The sequence below is a fragment of the Bidens hawaiensis genome, unplaced genomic scaffold (genome assembly GCF_021521415.1).
Source record: "Bidens hawaiensis isolate Kalapana, Puna unplaced genomic scaffold, B.hawaiensis_p1.1 tig00040505_1, whole genome shotgun sequence".
Classification (NCBI taxonomy): domain Eukaryota; kingdom Viridiplantae; phylum Streptophyta; class Magnoliopsida; order Asterales; family Asteraceae; genus Bidens; species Bidens hawaiensis.
The window spans coordinates 149,898-155,106 of NW_027497135.1; the positions used below are offsets into that span (position 1 = coordinate 149,898).

At 36.4% G+C, this 5,209-nt stretch overlaps 1 pseudogene across 1 annotated transcript; it reads left to right on the forward strand.

Annotated features, from left to right (window-relative positions):
- The first annotated feature begins 1,320 nt into the window (after positions 1 to 1,320).
- Positions 1,321 to 4,858, forward strand: LOC143592071 (uncharacterized; annotated as a pseudogene). The gene is made up of 2 exons (XR_013145846.1): positions 1,321 to 4,363; positions 4,465 to 4,858. The product of XR_013145846.1 is annotated as an uncharacterized LOC143592071 (transcript).
- The last annotated feature ends 351 nt before the right edge of the window (positions 4,859 to 5,209 follow it).

Sequence of the window (5,209 nt, forward strand, 5' to 3'; positions counted from 1 at the left end):
TTACATATACGTTATATGTATATAAAAATATATATAATTATAATAGAATTCACCCGGTTCTAAGATCAAAGGGCCTGTTCGTTTTAAGGATTTATAAGGAATTCTAAGGAATGAGATTTTAAATCTCAAGAATTGATATGTTCGTTTCATTAAATGAAAGAATATGAATGGAAACTAAATCCCATCAAATCCCACATTTCATGGGATTTTAAAATCCCATCTATTTGAAAGGATTGTTAAGGATTTTCTTATTAACAATAAAAACCCTCCAAAAAAAATTCAAAAAAATTAATAAAAAATTCATAACTCAAAATATAAATCAAAAACGAAAAATGTAAAAAAACTAAAACGTTTCCGCCTTTACCCTTGTTCTTAAAAAAAGAAACAACCAAGAATGAAGAAGATTCCATTTTCAATACATATTAACCAACCAAACACATGATAGGGATTCTCAAACATTCCATTCTATTCCAATTCCAATTCCAATTCCTATTCCAATTCCAAATCCTTTAAAAAAAGTCCGTGAAGCGAACGCCGGCCTGTTCGTTTCAAGGATTTGTAAGGAATTCTAAGGAATGGGATTTTAAATCCCATGAATTGATATGTTCGTTTCATTAAATGAAAGAATGAGAATGGAAACTAATCCCATCAAATCCCACATTTCATGGGATTTTAAAATCCCACATTTCATGGGATTTTAAAATCCCATCTATTTGAAAGGATTGTTAAGGATTTTCTTATTAACAATAAAAACCCCTTCAAAAAAAATTCAAAAAAATTAATAAAAAAATCATAACTCAAAATATAAATCAAAAACGAAAAATGTAAAAAAACTAAAATGTTTCCGCCTTTGCCCTCGTTCTTAAAGAAAAAAAAAACCAAGAATGAAGAAGATTTCAATTCCAATACATATTAACAAACCAAACACATGATAGGGATTCTCAAACATTCCATTCCATTCTATTCCATTCCATTCCAATTCCAATTCCTATTCCAATTCCAAATCCTTTAAAAAAAGTCAGTGAAGCGAACGCGCCCAGGCTCTAATCCGACCTGTAATCCTGACTGGTAACCCGATAAAACGGCCGGTTTGACGCTGTGTTTTACTTGTTGAGATATCTTTCAGAAGAAATTAAATTGTCTCTTTATCTTGACTTGAGTCAACATAGGTATCCATAATATCATATGAAAGTGATCTTATAACCCCACAGAATAATTAATACCAACGACCTTTTCTTTCCATATTTCTCAATTTCAACTGGTTAGTACTCACGACATGTACCACGTTCATTCGTTTTAATTATTTGTTTACTTTTTAGTTCTTATGAGGCCCAGCCTGTCCTACAGTGTGAAGCACGTCAATACCTTTAATGCTTTGAATCTAAGTCGTTTGCTAAAAGACATTTATTCCTCAAGTAATAAACACTCTTCACATAACAACGATAACTACTTATTTCTCTCAAAGTAAAGCACACTCCTTGTGGAAATATGGCATTGCCCGGAGATAAAATTAGCCGCTCGAGTATAAATTAGAACACACGACCCATCATTTTTCAAATCAAGAAACATGACAAGGCAAATGATGTCTTGTACACAATTGTTACTTTTATCTCTAGCTCTTCTAATCATTTCACCTTCAAAATTCGCTTCTGCATCTTTGGAGGAGGCCAATGCTCTTCTTAAATGGAAAGCTAGCCTTCAAATTTCAAACTCCCCATTATATTCTTCTTGGACTCCCCTCCATGTGAATGCTACTGCTTCCACTCCATGCACTTCATGGTTTGGTGTCGGTTGCAACGACGACTGGACCGTTCACACGTTGAATCTTACAACCTCTGACTTAAACGTTACTCTTGACCAGTTCCCATTCTCGTTTCTCCACAATCTTTCTCGTTTTGAGCTTAGTGTAAACCACTTTTTCGGTCCAATCCCTGCACAAATCCAGCTCCTGTCGAAACTTGTTTATCTTGATCTTTCAGGAAATAAGTTTTCAGGAGTAATCCCACCGGAAATAGGGATGTTAGCTAATCTCAAGACCCTCCACCTTTTTGAAAATCAGTTAAATGGGCCTATACCACAAGAGATTGGTCAACTAACCTCTATCTCTGAGCTTGCCTTGTATGACAATTCTCTGGAAGGAGAACTGCCTCCAACTTTGGGCAACTTAAGAAATTTGACTTGCTTATACCTAGATGATAACAAGCTTTCTGGTCAAATTCCACATGAGTTTGGACACCTTGTCAATCTTGTGGAAGTGTATATTAGTAACAATTCTCTGAGTGGTCCTATCCCACCTACTATTGGGAATTTGAAGCGGCTTACCGTTTTGTTCCTTTTCAAAAACAATTTGAATGGTTCGATCCCACAAGAACTCGGTAACCTGGTCTCACTTCAGAGCCTCAGCCTCTATTCAAACCGTCTAACAGGCCCAATTCCTTCATCGTTGGGTAATTTGGAGTCTTTGAATCTCCTACACTTGTACCAAAATAGACTCTCTGGGCCCATTCCTGCTGAACTAGGGAACTTAAAGTCTCTCACACAGTTGGCGTTGAGTGAAAACCAACTCAGTGGTTCTATACCTTCGTCACTTAAAAACCTAGGAGACATACAATATTTGTATCTTCGTGCGAATAATCTATCCGGTCCTATACCACAAGGAGTACTGTCAAGTTCAGTCATGCTTGAGCTAGAAATGGACAATAATCAATTGTCTGGCCATTTGCCTGAAGATTTATGCCATGGGAGAATGCTTCAACATTTATCAGTAAGTCATAATCGACTCACAGGTCCTATACCGATAGGTGTAAGGAACTGCCATAGCTTAATAAGAGGTCATTTTGATTTTAACCAATTTACTGGAGATATATCAGATAGTTTTGGAGTGTTTCCAAGTTTAGATCTACTTGATGTCAGTCACAACAATTTTCATGGGCAGTTGTCTCAAAACTGGAGTAAATGCAATAACTTGACAACCTTGTTGATGGGATATAACAACATAAGTGGTTGCATACCACCCCAACTTGGAGATTCTACTAGACTACAAAGACTTAATCTTTCTTCAAATAACTTGGCTTGTGAGATTCCAAGGGAACTTGGAAATGTGAGAGGTATGCTGAAATTATTATTGCAAGATAACAAACTTTCAGGTGTTATACCTCAAGAGCTTGGGTCACTTCAAAATCTCCTAGCTCTCGATCTATCCTCAAATAGATTGCACGGTCCGATACCGAGAAACGTTGGTCAGTGGAAATAGATATATTACTTGAATTTTAGTGATAACAAGCTCAGTGGAAAAATCCCATCTCAGATTAGTAAATTAGGGCAGCTTACGACACTTGATTTCTCTTGGAATTCACTTACGGGAATGATTCCATCTGAAATTCGAAGTTTAGTATTTTTGGCATACTTGAATCTTTCTCACAAAAAATTATCTGGTTCCATTCCTGATGCCTTTAAAACATTGCCAAGTGGGATTGATATCGACCTCTCTTACAATGAGCTGGTAGGTCCCGTTCCTACCTCATTTGCTATCTTCAAGAATTCGTCCATACAAGTATTCCAAGGCAATCCAGGTTTGTGTGGAAATGTTACAGGTTTGAAACTTTGTGAAAGTCAAACTCCAATGAAGAAAAATAATGATAGCTTTCATCATAGGCTCGTCCTTGTGATGATACTCCCCCTTTTCGGGGCAATGTTACTCGGCGGCCTCTATGCTTATCAACTAAAAAGGAAAAGCTCTTCTCCAGTGGAACCACTGGTTGAAGAAGGTAATGATTTCTTCTCAATATCAAACTTTGATGGAAGAGCAGCGTATGATGAAATCCTAAAGGTGACGAATGATTTTGATGAAGCATATTGTATTGACACCGGTGGGTGCGGCTCTGTGTATAAAGCGAAGTTACAACCTAACAATATTACGGTAGCTGTCAAGAAAATTCATTCTTCATCATCAGAAAATCTAATTAATCATAAAGGCTTCCTTAGTGAGGTACGCGCATTAACCAACATAAGGCATCGGAACATAGTGAAGCTCTTTGGATTTTGCAACCATTCCCGTCACTCGTTTTTAATTTATGAATACCTTGAAAAGGGAAGCCTCAGGCGATCTTAAATAGTGATATCCTATCAAAGGAATTGGATTGGTTGAAAAGGGTCCATATAGTAAGGGCTGTAGCTAATGGTTTGACTTATATGCACCACGATTGCTCACCACCTATAGTCCATAGAGACATTTCAGCAGCCAACATCCTTCTTGATTCTGATTATGAGGCACATATCTCTGATTTTGGCACGACAAAACTTTTAAAGCTAGACTCGTCAAACTGGACAACCGTTGCAGGCACCTATGGTTATATAGCACCAGGTAACTTAGTTTTGATATACATATATCTTCTAAATTTTCAAAAATATATGTATATGTTAGACCCTGTTGTATATGGATTGATATTACCCTTGTGCATGTAGAGCTTGCTTATACAATGGTGGCAACTGAGAAATGTGACGTGTATAGCTTTGGAGTTGTTGCACTCGAAGTGATCATGGGAAAGCATCCTGGAGAACTCATAGCATCTTTACCAGCTTTTCTTGCTGATTATTTGTTGCCTACCAATGTGGGAGATAGTCGGATACCGCCACCATCTGCCCAAGTTGAAAAACTAGTGGAGTCCATTCTAATTATCTCAAGAGCATGTCTGAACTCTAACCCACAGGAAAGGCCAACAATGCGACAAGTTTCAAATATCTTGGCAGTGGAGGACGAACTTTGGATTGATATCTCTTATTAATTGCTTGATTAATATATACCATGCTTGTACTTCCAACTTTATTTAGTTTTCTCAAATTTTATATGATACATATGTAATATATATGTATTCTTAGGATGTCTTAAATTAGGAAACCTTTTATACGTTTTTTCTTATCACATTATACAGAAACAATAATGGTGAATTCCTTATGTTATACAAACTTGTCGCATTGTTGAACTTTCTTGTAGGTTTAGAGTTCAAATTGATATCAACTAACGATTTTTAGTGAGCCAATAGAAAACCAAAACCGAATTGTTGAAAGATGGAACCAAACCGAACAGTCATTAGTTATTATCGTTTAACGAATATAAAATTCACCAATGTGATTCACGTACAGATAGCATATAACAATCTCAATTTCCATGTACAACCAATGCAGTCTTTCAATTTCAGTTACGTTTACT